The sequence below is a fragment of the Eublepharis macularius genome, chromosome 6 (assembly GCF_028583425.1).
Source record: "Eublepharis macularius isolate TG4126 chromosome 6, MPM_Emac_v1.0, whole genome shotgun sequence".
NCBI lineage: Eukaryota > Metazoa > Chordata > Lepidosauria > Squamata > Eublepharidae > Eublepharis > Eublepharis macularius.
Window position 1 is genome coordinate 63,334,145 of NC_072795.1, and position 19,902 is coordinate 63,354,046.

At 43.6% G+C, this 19,902-nt stretch overlaps 1 protein-coding gene across 1 annotated transcript in view; it reads left to right on the plus strand.

Annotated features, from left to right (window-relative positions):
- Nucleotides 1-464: 464 nt before the first annotated feature.
- Nucleotides 465-19,902, plus strand: part of ENTPD1 (ectonucleoside triphosphate diphosphohydrolase 1) — a 60,478-nt gene continuing 41,040 nt past the window's right edge. Inside the window, exon 1 of the mRNA XM_054984155.1 lies at nucleotides 465-511. The gene's annotated coding sequence lies outside the window, so the exon portion shown is untranslated. The remainder of the gene's footprint in view (nucleotides 512-19,902) is intronic.

Below are 19,902 nucleotides of genomic sequence, written 5' to 3' on the forward strand. Positions count from 1 at the left end.
GGTAGCCGGCAGAAAGGAGGACAAGGCCGTGCAGTGAACAGCCCTTCCTCTCCCGAGCGGTCTCTCGAGGGTTAGGCAACTTCAAAGGCGGAGAAGGCATTGTTCGGTGTGTTGCAAAGCACTGCTTCCCTCGCTGGTAAAGGCCGGCTGCCACAATCAGATATGCCTCTGCCTCAGGTTACAACCCTTGGGAGGCTCCGGAGGATGGCGAGACTGGCACAACGCACGTCTTTGATTGAGGCTGCCCCAAATGAACGCGGGGGGCCTCATTCTGGCAACTGAGGCCCAGGCCCGGAGGGGGGCGGTCGGCGCAGCCTGGAGCCCGCCGGGCGCCTTCGCAGAGCGCGCGCAGCACAGCCGGCTTCGAGGTTCCCTCTCAGTCAGGCAGCAGAGCTAACCCCGCCCTCCTTCCAGGACCGTTAAATAGCCCGGCCGCATGTGCCCTTCTCAGAGCCGGCCGAGAAGAGAGGGGAGCGGGAGTGGGCACGGGCACTGATGGACCTGCCGGAGGGTAAGCGCGGCAAACAGGCTCTCCGACTTCACGCTGCAAATCCAGACACACTCCCTCCCCCCACCCAAAGGAAGAAACGCGCGGGGGTGGAGGGGGGCTCGGGGGGCCTCAGAGTGGTTGGGATGTCAGCCTGCTCACAGACAAAAGTTGGAGGAGTTCATGAATATTCATCAGACGTTCAGGTTTGCCATTCAAGAGTGTACTCATTTGGAGTCCCTTCACAGCTTTCCGAAGGCATCTGCAAGGGGCGCAGGCTGCAGAGGCATTTCTATTGGGATGACCTCCCCCCTCCCCCGGTGTGTGTGTTGCTTTCGAGATGATGAGTTCATTATTAAGAAGATTTATTTTGGGTCTCTACTGCTTGCAATTTCCAGCATTCCTTCCATTCTGGGAAACTGGCATGAACTTCAGCTCCAAGTTTGGACTGTGTACAAAGAGGCCAATGAAAATGGATCAAAGAGGTGTGTGTGTGTGTGTGTGTGTGTGTGTGTGTTAGTTAAAGAATGGGGTCCTTTGGCTTTGGAGGGCAGAGACCAATCAAATCTTGAGGGCTTGGGGACATATAAAGTGGCAGCTCACAGAGGGATCTCTCTGGCTCTGTTGCTATTACCTTGAATGGAGTGAGGCTGCTGGGATGCAGTTAGTGCTGAATATGTGTGTAATCTAGTCTGAATAAGAAAAACCAAGTGGTGTCTTGGGGTATTTTACACAAGAGGCTAGATGCTGGCATTTTATAAAATTCACATTGGCTAGCATGTACAAAATGACAACTATTAAAGGTCACTCAAAGATTGTGAGTGAGGCTCAGAGGCACTTCTGTGTGAAAGTTCCCATAGCACTCTTGGTTCTTATCAATGCAGCTGAGAAAGAGCAGGTGTGTGCATGTGAGTGGCTCCAAGTGGTGTATATGAAAAGCAACCAAGGCTTGTCTACTATTTTGTGATGTTTCTGATGGCTCTAATAAAGGTATTGCTTTACAGTTGCCTTTGGATTTTTTCTAGTGATCTAATGTAACTACCTGCAATTTCTGTCTCCTTTGGAGAATACCGCATTTAGCTGGCCAGGGGTAGGTGAGTGGAGGAAGATAGTAATGAGATATTGTCTATGGGAAATACATGCCCTCTGACCGCTTGGTTAAAACTACCCAATTTGACTTCCATTGAATCCTTGTCTGTGTACCACCTAAGATTAATTTCTGGTTTTGCTAATGTAAGGATTATCTTTTTTATTTTAACTCTGTGTAAAATACCTGTGTTGGAGAGAGAAGAAAATAAGTGACTTTTGTATTATTGGAAGAAAAAAGCTGACTTTTGTATCATTGAAATGAGGGTAGCGAATGTGGCTTTTCGTCCCTTTTGTAGCCTTTGGTGTAATCTGAGATCTCTTTTGTGTCCTGTGCAATTTATAGTGAAATCCTAAGAAGAGTTACACCAGTCTAACCCCACTGAAATCCATGGGCTTAGACTGGAGTAAATCTGTTTAGGATTTCACTGTTAATCTAATAATGCAATCCTAAGAATGTTTTCCTGAGAGTAAGCCCCATTGAATAGACCTGAGTAGGATTTTCAGTAGTTCTTCTAGGATTGCACTGTAAGTCATACCTGTTCCGCGTTATGTAAAAACTATTACAGACTTGGGCCATCCATCATACCCAACAATAGCATTTTATCTCCCCAACCCTCTTTTGAAAATTTAATATTCAGCCTGAACTCTGGTAAACTTGAAAGCTTTTCACCTTTTTGTGAAGTTCCTAATATAGATTCTGCTATACTGTTGGTAGAGAGTTTCTTGGTGTCATTGCAAGCTGGCAGAGCTGTTTTTCTTTTGGAAAGCACTGTTGTGAGGCAGAGGTTCTGTCAAAGAATAAGTATGACTTAAGAAGCTGTGAGCGTGAGAATTTGTTCATCTGTGGTTCCGGATATGCAGGGCTCTGGGGTATATAGGATATTCACAGCAGGGGTCTGAATATGATGTGGCAGTTGTTGCTGACTAATATAAGTTAGCTCTTATTAAATCAAACCTTTAATAGCTTTTCTGTTGAAAGGGTACTTCCTGAGTCTTGGTTACGCCAGAGTTATGTCGTGCTGGTTACAGTATCTCTGCAAGCAGCACCAAAGTTGTGCTACCACAAAGTCTTATAGATGCAGAGAAGTTAGCCGTGTTAGTCTGTGGTAGCAAAATCAAAAAGAGTCCAGTAGCACCTTTAAGACTAACCAATTTTATTTTAGCATAAGCTTTCGAGAATCAAGTTCTCTTCGTCAGATGCCTGATACAGGCATCTGACGAAGAGAACTTGATTCTCGAAAGCTTATGCTAAAATAAAATTGGTTAGTCTTAAAGGTGCTACTGGACTCTTTTTGATTTCACAAAGTCTTATGTTATCTTATGCTTGGAATACCTCATAATGTCCTGTGCTCTTCAGGGAATTATGACATGATGTGATTGTCTGCAGAAGCCACACAGACAGGGACCACTGATGAAAACCTCTTTGTTGTGTGGTAGCCTGCTTGTGGATTTCTACTTCCCTTCAAGACAGGAAAAGCAGGGGGTAGTATTATGGCTGGCATGATGGGATCCCCCCCCCAAACCATCATCTGTAATGGTTCATATTCCACTCAAGCAAAAACAGTTATTTCTCCTAGCAGCGTTTAACTTGAAGGAGAGGAAGGAGAAGGGAATGCACTTTCCCCCGTTTGCTACCTCTGCAGCCTTTCTTCTTAGAGTGACAAAAGGGAAAATACTCAGGTTTGGAGCATTCAGGAAAGTCATGCTCTGATCAGTACCAGTTCGTGTATTTGAGGAACACATTACTGTTGATAGATGGGTTACACAATCAAAAGAGCCATGTGGCGTCAAAAGTTTCAAGGTGTGAAACCCTCTTCATCCAAGCTCAGAGCAGCTTGTGGTAATAAAACAGACACAATAAAAAACAAGTTGTACAGCAAATGCAAATATAAAAGCTGATAAACCCTACAGTATAGACTCCAAGAATCACGTCACAGTCCCTACTGCTTGGTGGATTTTTGATAAGGTTGTACTAACTCCCCCCTCAAGAGAGTCCCCAACAAAAGTGCTACTGAATACCACCACAAAATTATCCCTGAGTGTACTAAACAACATACAAGCCCAACTCCAGACTATTTTGTTTCAGATTACCTCAGACTGGTTTTGAATCACTCCAGCCAACCAATTTGAACACTCCAAAGAAAAGCCCTTTGAATAATGGGGCCTTCCATGCCGCCTGAATGCCTCCTAAGGATAAACCCTTTCACACAGTCTCTCTGGGAGCCCTCTCCAAAGGTGGGGGCAGTTAGGTGGCAGTAGTCCTACCTGACTGCCATGAAGAAGGCACTGTGAGAAGAAATTGCTGTGCTGAGCAGAGGGGGTGTGCTGGTCCTCTGTCCTACTACAGCCACAGGAAAACAGAGGGGTGTGAGTAAGAAGGATATGAAAAACTATAGAAATGATTCCTGGAAGTCTAGTCTTATGGAAGGAGATGTAATTGTTTCTTTTTTCTGTCAGCACTGCACCACTCAGGCCCGGTTCCAGGTTTTGGAGGGCCCTGGGCAGAGACTGCTCAGGGATTCTGCATGCCTACCACTAGGCTCCCTTTCTTGCCTTCCCACCCATGTGCCCCTACTTGCCTGTGCATTCTTCCTTTTCCTTCTCACAAGTTCTTCCACCAGCTTCAGTCACAGCTTCGCACACTACCTGCATGCCCTTTCCCCAATGGTGCTGGGTACAGCTAGGAGTGCCACTGCCATGGCCACCAAAAATGCTGATGCTTAGTGCACCATTCATATAACCTTCTCCAGCAGCACTAGGCAGCATATGCAGCCGGGAGCAGAAGTGACAAAGCACTCACAAGCAGGCAGTGGAAGTGTGTGACTGCAGGTACCGGACAAGATGCACGAGTAGGGAACCAGTAGCAGTGGGCCCCACCAGAAGCCATGGGCCCTGGCAGCTGAACCAGCTTGCCATGTACTGACACTGGCCTTGGCTCCCCTAATGGAAGGAGAAGGTGATTTTTCTACCTTTACTCCCCCACTATATTTTCCTGATCTCTGTAGCTATTAGACTACTGCAGGTCCTGCAACTCCAGGGAATAAACTTTCCCAGGATTGGAAATGACTGCTGAGGGGAGGGAAAGGATTCATAGTCCTTGCATCTGCAGATTGTGGGATCCAGCCCTCTATGTACCAAACCCCATCAACACAGAGACACAGCTATGTAGGGAATGATCCAAATGTTTATTCAAAAGGTTGAGGGATTGACTGTTGGAACCAAGTCAGAACGGGGTTGCTGACTCTCTTGTTCTAGCAAGGCCCTGTGCCTTTGAAAGCTGCAGTGGCATATAACAGACCAGATAGGTCTCTCCCTATATGCCTTTCATACAACATTGCCAAACAAACAACTGTCTGTTGAGCTGCTTGCAAGGATGTGAGATGGTTCCCTGCTAGAACAAGAAACTTTTGGGGAGCAACTAATGTACACAGATCATTGGAGCAGTTGGATTGGCTTATAGGTATCACTTGGGATTGGCTCTGTGAGTCCATCTTTTCCTCTGCCCTGTTCGAAAGGGCCAATAGAGAGACAGGCAGGGGAATGAGTAATACTCAGAAGCTGCAACAGACAAGACAGATAAAATGGGGAAGGAGAGTCATGCGTGTTGCCCTGAATTCCCTGGAGAAAGAGTAGGATAAAAAAACGTACTAAACACAGCATGTGGGCTTAGCTGAGAGATTTTATGTAATCATTATGATCATACTCTGTATGAAGTTGCAGTGAAACTGTTTGCAATTTCTGTTTCTCCTGCTCCATGTGATCTGGCTGTAATCCTGCAAGACAAAAGTTGTCATGAATGTCTGGCCAACAGAGCAGTGGTTAGATTACAGTGCCTGGTGCATACCCAGAAAAGGAGCTATGCTTACTATTGCTTTCACCAGCACTTGGTGGTGGAGAGTGCCCTCAAGTCATAGCTGACTTATGGCTACCCCTGGTGGGGTTTTCATGGCAAGACACTAACAGAGGTGATTTGCCATTGCCTGCCTCTGCAGCCTGGTCTTCGTTGGAGGTATCCCGTCCAACTACTAACCAAGGCCATCCCTGCTTAGCTTCTGAGATCTGATGAGATCAGGCTCACCTGGGCTATCAAGGTTAGGACTCACCAGCACTTAATGGGGGCTTATCAGCACATGAAGGTTTAGAATCATAGGGATGGAAGGGATCTCTAGGGTCATCTAGTCCAACCCCCTGCACAATGCAGGAAATTCACAACTACCCTCCCCCTGACTGCCCTAGTGACCCCTGCTCCATGCCCAGAAGATGGCAAAACACCATCAGGATCCCTAGCCAAACTGGCTACCTGATCCCAAGGTGGCAATCGGCATTACCACGGGCATGAAAGAAGGCCACGAGAACTAAGCACTGATGCAACCCCTTCTGCCCTCCCCCTCATGATCTGCCCAGATTCACAGAATCAGCATTGCTGTCAGATGGCCATCTAGCCTCTACTTAAAAACCTCCAAAGAAGGAGAGCCCACCACCTCCTGAGGAAGCCTGTTCCACTGAGGGATTTCTCTGTCAGGAAGATCTTCCTAATGTTTAGCTGAAAACTCTTGATTTAATTTCAAGCCATTGGTTCTTGTCCGACCTTCTGGGGCAACGGAAAACAACTCTGCACCATCCTCTGTATGACAACCCTTCACATACTTGAAGATGGTTATCACATCACCTCTCAGTCGTCTCCTCTTCAGGCTAAACATTCCAAGTTCCTTCAACCTTTCCTCATAGGACTTGGTCTCCAGACCCCTCACCATCTTTGTTGCCCTCCTCTGGACACGTTCCAGCTTGTCTACAATTTAACTGAACACAATACTCTAGGTGAGGTCTAACCAGAGCAGTGTAGAGGAATACCATCACTTCTTGTGATCTGGACACCATGCTTCTGTTGATACAGCCCAAAACTACATTTGCCTTTTTAGCTACCATATCACACTGCTGACTCATGTTCAGTGTATGGTCTACTAAGACCCTTAGATTCTTTTCACACATACTACTGTCAAGACAAGTCTCCCCCATGCATTTGAATTTTCCTTCCTAAATGCAGAACTTTGCATTTATCTCTGTTGAAATTCATTTTATTTGTTTTAGCCCAGTTTTCCAGCCTGTCAAGATCATCCTGTATCCTTACTCTGTCTTTAACCATATTTGCCACCCCTCCCAATTTAGTATCATTGCAGATTTAATAAGCATTCCCTCTATTCCTTCATCCAAATCATTTATAAAAATACTGGACAGTACAGGTCCCAGGACTGATCTCTGAGGAACTCCACTTGTCACTTCTCCAAGAGGATGAGGAACCATTAACTAGCACTCTTTGGGAGTGATCTATCAACCAGTTACAGATCCTCCTAATAGTAATAGGATCCAAACCACATTTTACCAATTTGTCAACAAGGATATTATGTAACCTTATCAAAAGCCTTACTGAAATTGAGATAAACTATGTCTACAACATTCCCCTGATCCAGCAAGTTAGTAACTTTCTCAGAAAAACGAGATAAGGTTAGTCTGACATGACTTGTTCTTGAGAAACCCAGAGCAATGTTATGTAGGCATATCTCCAAGGGGTGACTCTTTTTCTGGACTGAGCATACTCACCCAGTGCATCTTGTATGGAAGGCATTGGAAATAACTGCTGAGGAAGTAAGAGTCAGTAAGACAAAACATAATAAACACACTTAAACAAAAGAGGAAAGACCTCTGCAGCAATTACTCACTCACACATTGCTTTTAAGACTAACCAATTTTATTGTAGCATAAGCTTTCGAGAATCAAGTTCTCTTTGTCAGATGCATGGTACAGAAACTGTACCATGTTTCTGTACCATGCATCTGACTAAGAGAACTTGATTCTCGAAAGCTTATGCTACAATAAAATTGGTTGGTCTTAAAGGTGCTACTGGACTCTTTTTGATTTTGATACCACAGACTAACACGGCTAACTCCTCTGCATCTATCACACATTGCTTGGGACACTTGCAGGCAATACATTGTCCTTGCATTCCTAGCTGGAGAAATGGAGTAGTGGTTCTTGTTGGGTACTCTGAGATGGAGTGCTTGTAAGGATTCAGAGAAGACAGGAGTTAGGAATATGCTCTTCCAGTATTTCCAGCCTTAGCTGTGTATACAAACGGCCTTTCTCCAGAGTTCCCATCATCATAAACATTCCAATTTGTGGGAGGTCAGAGAGCTGTAATCCTATCATCTGTCCTGGCAGAGGTGGACCATAGCTCACTGCTTTGCATGCAGGAAGCCCCAAGTTCAATCCCTGGCATCATCAGCTAAAACAATCAGTAGTAGCTGATAAGAAAGACTTCCACCTGAGACCCTTGAGGGTCACTGCCTGTCAAAGTAGACAATAATTACCTGGACTTACTAACAGTTTGATTCAATATAAGGCACGTTCTTGCATTCATGTTATAGATTCCTATAGGTGATGATGATTGGTTGTAGAGTTTGCAGAGGAATCCAGTGAATTGTTTGAAGCTACGTAGACAGGATGGCGGAGGCAAAGGATCAGTAATTTATCCTCCCACTGAGAACAATGGGAGCACTTCTTTTTCTGTTGTGACAGTAACCCACCATTGGAAGTGGAACTGTGGCCTGGGAGGGACCCAGGCAAGACCTCCCCTGAGATGCCATGAGGTTGCCTAATTCTAGCCCATGTGACATAGCCGTACCAACTTTCCAGTTATGCATGTGTTATATTGTGCTAATCTCATGGTGATGTTATGCCATTGTCAGCTGGAGTTATCTTCAAGAGATGCAGGCACAGGAGACTTAGTTATTTAGCCTTTCCATCTGGTGTCACTGGATTTTAGGATTAATCTGAGATAGTCGAGAGATTTTCACCCATCATGCTAGTTATTTTGTGTCTCTCTCCTTTGGCCAAAACAGACTGAGCCCTTGCCTTCATCCCCAACACTGAGATCCCATTGTGGGTTTTGAATCTGACGGAAGCACCAGAGGTGGAGAAACAGGCCAACAAACCAGCATTATGCCCCTCCATCTTCTAGAGCTCTCTTGTATGTACATGCATGCATACTTGCGCGCACGCACATACATACAAATAGGCGTCATTGTTTAAAACAAATATTCCACATATTGTGCTTGGCTTGCAAGTTCTTTAAGGAATATATTGGATCCGTTTATTTCACACATTTCCACCTGTCATACGCCTCGTAGAACTGGGTGCAGCAGTGGTTAATGTAGGAGTTGTGCATACTCCTATCCTTGACCACTGTCATGGATCAGCAGCTGTGTTGGGAGCCTTTGGAACCAATTAGCAGCCATCGGAAGGGGTGGAGGGCAGTGCTTTGGCCTTATCCGGTGCAGGTGTGATGATGCTGCCGCTACATAGAAGTCTCCGGGGGTGCAAACCAGTGACACAGATGCTGCCCAGGAATCATATAGTAACATTTGCATAGGGAACCTAAAGCAGACTGGACTGGGAGGGTGGCAGTAGATGCAGACCTCACCCTGCTGTTGGATGTTGCTTTGCAAAGGCAACCAAGTATAGCAGTGTGTGTTGTCACTCTTGACAAAATGAGATATAAAGTAAATTGTGTATTGTGTGCATTTGCTCTTAGGTCCTCTCCAGCATGTTTATGAATCCACTTTGGGGATAATGTTTACTCTTTATAAACTAACTTCAGAGTCTTCGTCATCTAATGTGCAGTAGAGTCAATATCCCCCTCCATGTGTCATTGATGATGTTCTAGACGGCACAGAATTTCCCGTAGCACAGAACACAGCAGAAAAGCAACATGTTATGTGTTTGGCAAAATATTTCTCTAATTACTTGTGTCTGCCTGGATGCTATACAGACCATGCAGGTGTTTATCGTTTGCTTCCAGGTTAGACAACCCAGAAAATAGTTAAGATCTTTGTATCAAGTCCCTAGCAAGAAACCAAACAGACTGAAGGCTGTGATAAGTAAGAATGAGTTTTTCTTTCGTGATAGCAAATGTTCCTTTTCAAGTTGGAATAAAGCAGCTGAGGCTTTCTGGTGGTTATCAAAATGATCATGTATCACCTATTGTCTCATTTTGAACCAGACCGATGTGGAGAGAAAAATGAAAATGCTCAAATTCAGCTTGCATTTTCCCTAAGATTTTCAGATAGATAAACCCACAAAATGTCATGAGCAGAGTGAATGTGTTTCCATAGTCTGAAAACACCTGAACACAATGCAAAGTATAGTTCTTTGCATTACTCTCAGGGAGTGCAGCTGGAACTATTTAAAAGCCATTCACCTTTTATGAGGAAGGAACGGACAGTTACTTGCATCTTAATATGTTTGAGGAATGTTCCATAATGGAGATGAAATGTAATGGAAACCTTGGCCAGGGTCTTAAAGGAACCAGCAGTGTCATGTTACTTTGTAAAACTTGATGTGGTTGTTTTCATTTAGGATTTTAGGCAATGCATTTTCAGAGAGTTTACAAGCACTTACTGAGCAGTGGAATGTCCCAGAAACTTTTGGATGCAAAACAGTCGAGTAGCCTAAGCTAGCTGAAAGCAAACCAGTTAAAACGAAGTGTTCAGAGGAAGTTCAAAGAACTATAAAGAAAAACTTCTTTTGAAGCACACACCTTTCAATGCCTTGAGCTCTTCAGACAGAAGGTGCAGTTGGAAAGATGGCTGGCTTGTCTGTGCAAGGCATTTTCTGAGTGGATAAGACATATGAACAAATGCTACTTAGAGCAAATAATGGTTTCCTGGTCAACATAAAAGAACAGAATTGTGCGTGTGGTGTTACATGAAGCTATTTTGTTTTGTAGTAAGAGTCTTCAGATTAAAGGCCACCAGAAAATCCTACTGTATGCCAATACAAGGGAAATGAGAAGCAAGCTCTGATTGTGTGTGAGTGAGTCATGCTTCCTAAGATCGCTGTCCAAAAGCTGTGGCAGAATTAGAACCTGCATTTCAGTGTTTGCTGTCCTGCTGCAATATTTTACCATGCTCTGTCAGCAGTATTCATTGACTCCTCCATAGTCATCTAGGTCCAGAGTGGCCACACGGCATATGTCAGGGCTTGACAAACCTTGGCGCCATGGCATCTAGAAGTTTCATTGCGGCTCCTAATGTTTTCAACAATGCAGTGTCTCTCAGAAATTTTCAGTCGAAGGATTAGATCCAACCAGTTTTTTCCACTGGTGAAAAAGGGAGGAAGATTCCCTCCCTTTGACCACCAAAAAAGTTATGATTAGGAACATGGGACCTGAATGACAAAGGTCAAGTGGAGAGGGAATTGAGGGGAATTGTCAGAAATTAAGCTAAAAGGTTGGCTGGATCCATCCCAAAGCTTATTTTTTCATTTCACATCAGAAATTTTTAAAAAATTGTTGTCCAACACAAAAAATGTATGTTCATGCCGTTGCTTGAATGACAACTTTATACCATTGAATGGTGGTAGATGAATTCATTTCTTAACTGGTTGCTTTCTATACTGGCTTCAATTAAATGGAGCTTTTTGAAGCAATAATGGAATTATGAGGAGTCAAACAGAAGTTAAACTAGGATTTGCCTCTTGTTGTGGTGATAACCACCAAGGTTACCCCTTATTTATATGCTGAAATAGTTTTGTTGTTGCTTTGATAACGTCATGTGAAGAGGTTGTTACTAGGTTTTGTAGTGGCACTCACTAGTCAATAAATACAACACTCCCTAAGTATGCCTGGCTCCTAAATTTTTGGGTTGCCTCCTAGAGCCAAAGAAAATTTGTCAAGGCCTGGCATAGACTGTAGAGCATCAGACATATAGGCCTTTTGTTAGTTTCACTTACTTTATTCATTGGTTCATTAGATATATTTTTGTGCTTTTTGACCCTCAAATTATCAAATCAGTTCACAGCACTTTAAAACACATGCTTATTCTCTTCTTACCTGTGTGTATAAAGTGCCATCAAGTTGCAGTTGACTTATGGCAACCCCTGCTGCGGTTTTCAGGGTAAGAGATATTGAGAAGTGGTTTGACATTGCCTGTCTCTGCGTAGTGACCCTGGACTTCTTGGTGGTCTCCCATTCAAGTACTAATTAGCTTTCAAGAGATCAGGTTATCCTGGGCCATTCCCAACATCTTAACCCTTACTTTGGAGTATGACTCTTCTGTAGTCCTTTGTGGCACATGTAAGCACTTTTGAATCTGCTGACATTCTCGGAAGTCCATCTGTATTGCTTTTGGATGCAGTCAACTGTGAAACCATTGTCCAGAAACATGCAAAGTACTGGAGCGTTTTGGAAGAAATCTTTTTACTGATTTCCCCCCATATTCTTTCCGGTCTTCAGATTACCTGTCATCCTCACCATGGTAATTATTGAAAGCTGGTTTCTCATAGTAAACAGTACTTGGGAATTGCACCTGCTAGTGATAGCCTGTGTACCTAACACAATGAGCCATGTGTCCTAACAGTAATTATAGATGCAATCAAACAGTCTATGATATTACAAATAGAATTGCTTTCAAATATTATAGACAAGAACAGCTCGTCCCATGTGGGTAAATAGTTCTTCCTATGGGACTAATCAATATCTGAGCTCTTTGTTCTTGTCCTAAAGGGAACCTTTTAAACAACATCGCAACAGGCCTGGGAACTAATATTCAAAATCCTTCTGGATTCTGAAATCAGGAAGGTGAACCCAGAGGCCTTGGCCAGTATAATATGTTATTTTTCAATTGCAAACAACTTCGAAAGACTTGAGGGAATGGGCCACATTAATGCATGTTACAGATATATTAAGGACAAACCTGAGTTGTGGACTTTTTCAAGCTTAACATTTAAAAACACAGATCTAATTTAGATGGGCATGAATTAGATGGGCAGATTTAGGAGTATAATATTTGGAATGTATGAAGCTGACCTCTATATCTCAGTGTTGGCTCCAGGGTGTATTGCAAATAAAGGTCTTTCCTAACACCGACTACCTGAAATCATTTAACGGGAAATGCTGGAGGTTGAACCAGGGACCTTCTACATGCCAAGCACGGGATGTACCACTGAGCTGCAGTCCAACTGAGCTCCTTCTGCTTCTAAATGTAATGATATGCTTGGCGCCCCTTTATGAAAGTTTCTCTACACGAGACATCTTACACAGGGACGCTCAAGTGACTTACTTTCTGTGTGGTCTTATATTCAAGTGTGCTCTGCCTCCCTAGCAATGCATGTGTATCCACAATGGGAGAACAAGTATAAGATCTTTCATTTGAGCCTCCCTGTGTAAGATGTGTAGAGAGACTCTGAGAGAGGCTCTGAGTTATTACAATGAGTGCTATATTGACATAGAAGCTATCTAGAGCCCTTGATTGTATAATTGAGAAACTAGCCCCTGATCCTGTTGGAGAATTTGCCCTTTTCCTATTCCTTCCCCAGCAGCTGCAAGAACACCTCAAAAATCTCTGGAGAGCAGGTAGAAAAAAGCCCAATTCTTTCTCTTCTACATCATATACATGCATACAAAGTTTTTAGTTTGAGGTTTTATTGTGTTAGTATGTTGCATCATTTGTTGTCAGTCACTCCAAAGCAGAATGACTGATTAAATAAATAGATGAGGATGGAGCTGTTTCTGTACTCTAGAGAACATGCATCTGATGGGAAGTTCAGGAGTTCATGGTTTGAAACCCATTACAGCCAGTCCCATTAAATTATACCTCTCATCTTAGCTTGCAGAGTGAGAGAAGGTTGCTGGCATTGAGACTGAGGGATATTAACAAAAGGGGCGAAGCATAAATATTATTTTTTAGAATGAAATGTGAATGCACAGCAGACAAAATACTTTACAGAACCATCCTAAGCAGAGTTACACCTTTCTAAGCCCATTCTGTTCTGTCCATGCCCTTTTTCCTCCTAGCAGTGATCCGGAAAGCATTATTATGTGGCTAAAGCCTCCCTAGAGGGCAAATTTAAAAGTCAGTGAAACAAATTAATTGTTATGCATATCATTTTACTGTTTGCCGGTATAGACACTATAAAAGCAAGTTAAGGCAGCTGCAAAAAATGCTTCTGCAACCTCACTCTAGCCTGGAAGATGGCCTCCTACCTCAGCATGGCCGATCTGGCCATCTGGATCTGTGCTATGGTAATATCAAGACTTTGCTATTGTAATACACTCTACATAGGTCTCCCATCTAAATCAACTAGGAGACTCCGGTAGGTGCAGAACGCCGCAGCTCTGTTATTATCAGGAGTGAGCAGAAGCTTGAATATTACTCCCATTCTACAGTCACTCCATTAGCTACCTATCAGTTGCCGGGTTCAATTCAAGGTATTGTCTATCACATAAAAAGCTCTTCATGGCCTTGGCCTGGCACATCTATGGGACCGCCTGTCTCCCTATGTTCCTCCATGGCAGCTGAATAGGGTCACCCTATCTGAATAGGGTCTCCTGCAGGTGCTACCCTGAACGGGCAAAATCAACAGCTGCTTGTATACATGCATTGTCTGTGGTGGCCCCCACCCTGTGGAATAGCCTGCCTGAAGAGGTCAGGACGGAGAGACCCCACTTCTGGCTTTCTGCAAACGATGCAAAACTGAATTATTCAAGAGGGCTTTTTACTCAGATAGGAGGCCTATACTGTAGGGAAGTGATCTCAAAGAGATGTTTCACTAAAGAGAGAGGGACCATAGGCTTCACTACTACGTGCTACTATGTCCTGTCTGTTGCTTTAAGTATGATCCTACTGGGTAGTTCTATGTTTTCAGCATTTCTTCAACTGTGTATTGGATTTTTGCTGATGTTACGTCTTTGCAAATTTGCATTTGTATACCCTATGGTATTGTTTATTGAAATATTGACTGTACTAATCTCATACAATGTAATCCACCTTAAATCTCAGTGAGAAAGGTGGACTATAAATGACATAAATAAGTAAATGAATAAATAAATTGGTCCCCCCCCCCCAAAATCCAACTAAATGAAGAAGGTGATGCTTGCAAGTGACACAAAGAGAGCGTGAATCTCATACACTTTACTAGCAGTTGGGAAGTTAAAATGGCCCTGGAAAGAGGGCATCAGTGTGGTCCTGCCCCTGCTGCTGCCCAGATTGTAGGGTGGAGGCTAGCAGGTCAGAGGGCACAGAACTTCAGAATACTGCTCCTGATCCTGAGTAGGCTTTTAATCTTTTTATTTCTCTTTCATGTGTGTTTTTTAAAAATCTCCTCTCCATTTTTTTTGCTAGATTGGCAGTTGTTGGTTTTCTTTAAATACCCAGGATCTCTTCAGATTTAACCAGATAAATGTCTATTGGACCAAGCAGTATCGGCTGCAGGGCAAGTGCATACCCTGGCTAGCCTACAAATGGGTAGTATAATGAAGGTTGGAGAGGCAGCCTCCACAGTCATAGCCATTATAAAGCATGAGAGCATTAAGGACTCACACATCATTCTTCTGGGCCCATTACAAACTTGTAACAAAGTTTTCATTTTTATTTACGAATTTTGTATGCCACCTTTCTGTCCAATCAGGGCCACTGAGACAGCTAGCAGTTAAACAAATAATTATAAAAACAATTTTTTTTAAAAAAAATAGAACTAAAATACATACAAAAGCAAATAAAACAGTAATTAAAACATACAGCTGGAAGGAGGAATCATTGAGGGAATGCCAGACAAAACAAAGTTTTTACCTGCTGGAGGAAGATAGTGACAGAGGGGGCAGGTAAAGTCTGGGGGAAAGAGGTCCCTAGTTCTGGTGCCATGGCTAAGAAGGCCCTCGCTCAGGTTACTGCCCAACTAATCTCAGAAGGCAGGAGTACCCAAAACAGAGTTGTCAAAGATTCCCTTAGCTGTTGGGCAGGTTTGTATAGGAATAGGCAGTCCTTCAGGTATGCTTCTGGTCCCAAGCTGTATAGAATTTAAAGGTCAACACCAGCACCTTGAATTAGGCTCAGAAACAAATTGGGAGCCAGCATAGATGTTCCAAGACTGGAGTGATATGGTCCCTACAACCTACTCCAGGCAACATCCTGGCTGCAGCTTTCGGTACTATTGAAGCTTACGGGCACTTTTCAAGAGCAGCCCCACATAGAGCAGATTGCAGTAATCTAATGTAGACGTTACCAGGCTATACACCACAGGGGCCATATCTTTGCTGTGCAGGAAAGGCTGCAACTGGCTAACCAGTCAAAGCTGGTAAAACGCGCTCCTAGCTGCAGCTGCCACTTGCTTAACCAGCATTAGGCCTGCATGTAGAAGCACCCCCAAGCTGCCGACCTGTTCTTCAAAAGGAGTGCAACCCCATCCAGAACAGATGACATCTTAAATCCTGGGTCAGACCTTCCATTCACCAATAACACTTCTGTCTTGGCAGGACTAAGCTTCAGTTTATTATTCTGCGTCCACTTCAAAAGTGCCTCCAGGCACTGGTTCAGGGTTTCTGCAGCCTCCTTGGGATCTACGAGCAACACATGCCCTGCTTTCACACAAAATCCCTCCTATATATTACATCTCATGAGTCGCAACATTAAATATTCTTATCTGTTTCTGAAAATACATAAATAGACCATTCCATGGTAAGGCGCTTAGACCCCATGAACCCCAGGAAAATGTACCCCGTCACCCCCTATGCCCAAGCCCTGATAACATGGGGCTTCACGTCCAACAGTGGATCATGCAGTCAAGTCAGAGGTTTCACTTTAGATATCCAAATACTTCCTCTTGAAAAAGAATGGTAATACTACTAGTTAAAACTGGCATTTATATATTATTAAATGCCAGATGAACCTTGTCAGTCATTCTTACAGCAGCCTTGAAGTCAGGGCAATATCACCTCCAGATGGCAGCTTGCCCCCCCCCCCAAGCAGTATCAATGTGGGAGGAGGCAGCAGATGTGTCTTGCACCTGTTTCTGCAGTGCTGCGGCTGCCTGAAGTCCAAGGTGGGCTGCAGAAGTTCCTCCCTCTGCAGCCAGCCTTGCATCCTGCCAGGAAGGGAGGTACTTCTTTTGCAGACTGTCTTGGATTCTATTGATGGGGGACGGGGTGGTATTGGAGGAAAGTACTTGGCGGTAGCTCACTAGTTTGACCCTGCTGAGTCCACACCTCTCTAGTGTTCCAAGGTCACTAAGAAGTTGGGTTTGACCTCCAGTGCCTGGTCTTAGCATACCTTACTAATGTATTAAATGTATATACTTCAGCATAGTTGGTATGTATACAGCTGCCATCTTATACATAAATATTGCAGCAAGATCCTATTCATGTTTACTCAGAAATAAACCCCACTGGGGTGGTTTTCACGTGGGAACAGGATCGTGTGGTTTTCCTGTTGCTGGTGAAGCTGCCAATACAGTGCAGTAGTAACAGGGCTTCCACATGGCAAGTTTACCTTCAGTTTCCTGGCCCCAGCTCCCAAGAAATGGCCATTCCCCCCCTCCCCAGGCCACTGGGACTTTTTGACTTTTAAAAAAATCATTACAGGTTTTGTGGATTCCTAGTTTTCATTTTTTTAAAGTAATTTGTTTAGTCCCTTTAGTTGCGGAGATATATCTTTCCCCTTATATCTCTGCTAGATACTTCCTTTTTAAAAAATGAAGAGTGGGAATCCAGAGAAGCTGTTACACAAATCTTGTTTGTGCTTAATCCCTCTGGTTTGTTACTTTCTTGGGTTTATACAACAGACAGTAGATGGAACAAACCATAGTTTACAGTGATATCTGAATGCAACCAATATCTTCATATCCTTTGCAACCCATAATTCTGAGTAAAGTTAAAGTTTTTTTTTTAATGGAAAGCTAGTTTTCATTTTGAATTTCCGTGATCTTTTGAATATGTTGTTATTGACATCTTATTTGAAACATATCATACTAGAAATCAATTCTCTTGAAATAATTTTCTCCCCCAACTTGAACCTGAATATTCCAAATGGAATAGAACCAAGCTAAATGAGTAATGGTTTGATTCTCTTCCTGTAAGATCCAACAGTTGTTGCTAGAGGAAATTTTGTTAAGGAGGTCGTGGCAGGATGGCGCGTGAATGAGAGAGCATGAACTCAGATCACCCGTGTAGTGCAGACATGGTGATTATTCCCAGCCTTTTGTACTCCCATCCAAACATCTGCAGCTGATTATGGTAAATCCCATTTCCTCGCCAGATGTGAACATAGTTACACAATAAGACAGTTGGGTAGGCTACATTTTAATCCCCCTGACGCCCAAATAAAAGTTAAAGGTGCTTAGACAGAATTTATGTTGCTGCTATTGGGAATTGCATTCCCAAGCCTTTGAGAAAACAATAGGTGTTCCTTGAAGTGACAACTCTTTCTCCATAAGAAGAAACATAGTTTGCTTTTTGAAAGCCTTTGATCTAAAATTAGTTTGTTAGCTGAACTTTGAGCATGATGTGAGGCCCAGAAAAAGATGATTCAGATGTCCTAGATAGATGAAAAGATGACTTATTGCAAGTTGTCATCACCTCTGGTCATCTCAACATACTAGTAGTGCTTGGCAGGAGGAGTGCTCCAATAGTTATGACATTATGCTGCATTTGAACACACATGAAGCTGCCTTATACTGACTCAGACCATTGTTCATCAAGGTCAGCATTGTCTACTGAGTCTTCACCAGCTCTCCAGAGTCTTGGGTAGAGGTTTTCCACATCACCTGCTGCCTGATCCTTTTAACTGGATATGCTGGGAATTGAACCTGAGATCTGTATGCAAAGCAGATGCTCTTCTACTGAGCTCCAGCCCTCACATAGCTAACTTACTATAAGGCTATCAAAGAATGGCACATGGAAGAAGTGCTGTCTGATTAGAATGCTGACTGGAGTGCATCATTGGGATCATATCACTCCAGTCTTGGCCCATCTACATTGGCTCCCAATTAGCTTCCAGGCCCAATCCAGTGTGTGGGTTTTGATCTTTAAAGCCCTGTGTGGCTTGGGGCCCACATGCCTTAAGGACTGCCTACTTGTTGTGAACCTATCCAACCACAGGGGTCATCTTCAGGGGCCCTTCTTTGGATTCCCTTGTCATCTGAGGCATGATGAGGCATCAAAATGATAAGAATTCTCTCCCTGGAGGGATCTGCTTGAGTCCCTCTGTCTTTGTCTTCCACCAGCAAGTGTAGCAAGTTTATTTTGTCTAGTGTTCCCTCACTGACCCTTCTTGAGTATGCATTTTAACTGCGCATGTGGTTTGTTTGTTGTTTTTTATTGTTTTTGTACGATGTGTTTCTAAAGCTTGTTTTAAGGTTTTTGATTTTTACTGCCTTGGGGAATGTAATCTGGGTGGAAAGGCAGCATAGAAATGATTTAAATAAAAATATAGAAATAGCAGTTTTCCCTCAAGCTTTCTTAGAAGGGGAGAGAAGGATAGGATTAGACAGAGATCAAACAGGAGTGGAGATGGTTATACACAACACCACATGCCATTGACTGAGCCTGCACGTCATGGAAGCACAGGGAACTTCTAGGGTCTCCACCTTGTGTAACTGTCAGACATGAGTTGTGGATTCTCCTCACTTCTCACATATGCATTGTCCAGTTTGGATCAAGATCACAGCATGTGTGGAGAAGGGCTTTGGCCTTTCTCTCTGTGCTGTTTTCCTGACATGAAATGGTCCATTATGCTTCCTGGGTCAGTTTCAGGTTCGCAAAAATAGCCTAGAGGAAAGGCTGAAGTGCCTTCTTCACACATGCCATGGCCTGAATCCGAATCAGACTGCGTACAGGGAATTGAGAACCTGCAACTCACATCTGAGTGTTACAGCGTGAGACTCCAGCCCCAACCTGTGTACTCCATAACATGTGAAATAGTTTTTTATAAGTTTTCCGTTAAGTAAGACCTCTTGTAGGGCATGCCCAGAAAGAAAGCCAAGGGAGCCTCTTGGCACCCAGTGGTTCTAGTACCACTATATACATTCCTTGCTGCTCTTTCACTGTGTGGACTAGCTTACCAGAGAGCCTGTTTAGCCAGAAGGCAAAAGAGGCCTGGAGGCCTGTGGCCAGGAGAAACTGAACAGTTTCTGAACAGTTTTATGTCTTCCTGCAGGAGCTAGTGGCCAGGGTACAATGAGGCACACACATGCATGCCCTAGCATTTTTTCAATTTTTGCAACTACTTGTGCTACACCAGCCCTGTAGTTCCTCGCTGAGTTTTGTGACAGTCCTTGGAAAGGCTCCTTTCAGAAGGGCACTCAGATGTTTTTGTCGTGGGGACTGACTTCCACCTGCCCTTCTTTTATGCCTTCCTAGTAGTTGTTGCATCTTCCCTCCCCCCTTGTATTTGCATGTCCAAGGTATCTTCCAGTGGAGGATGTGCGTAAAGGAAGAACTAATGTAAAGCAAGTGTGTTCCCACAACTTATGTAAGAGTTCATATTTATAGTGTGAAAAAA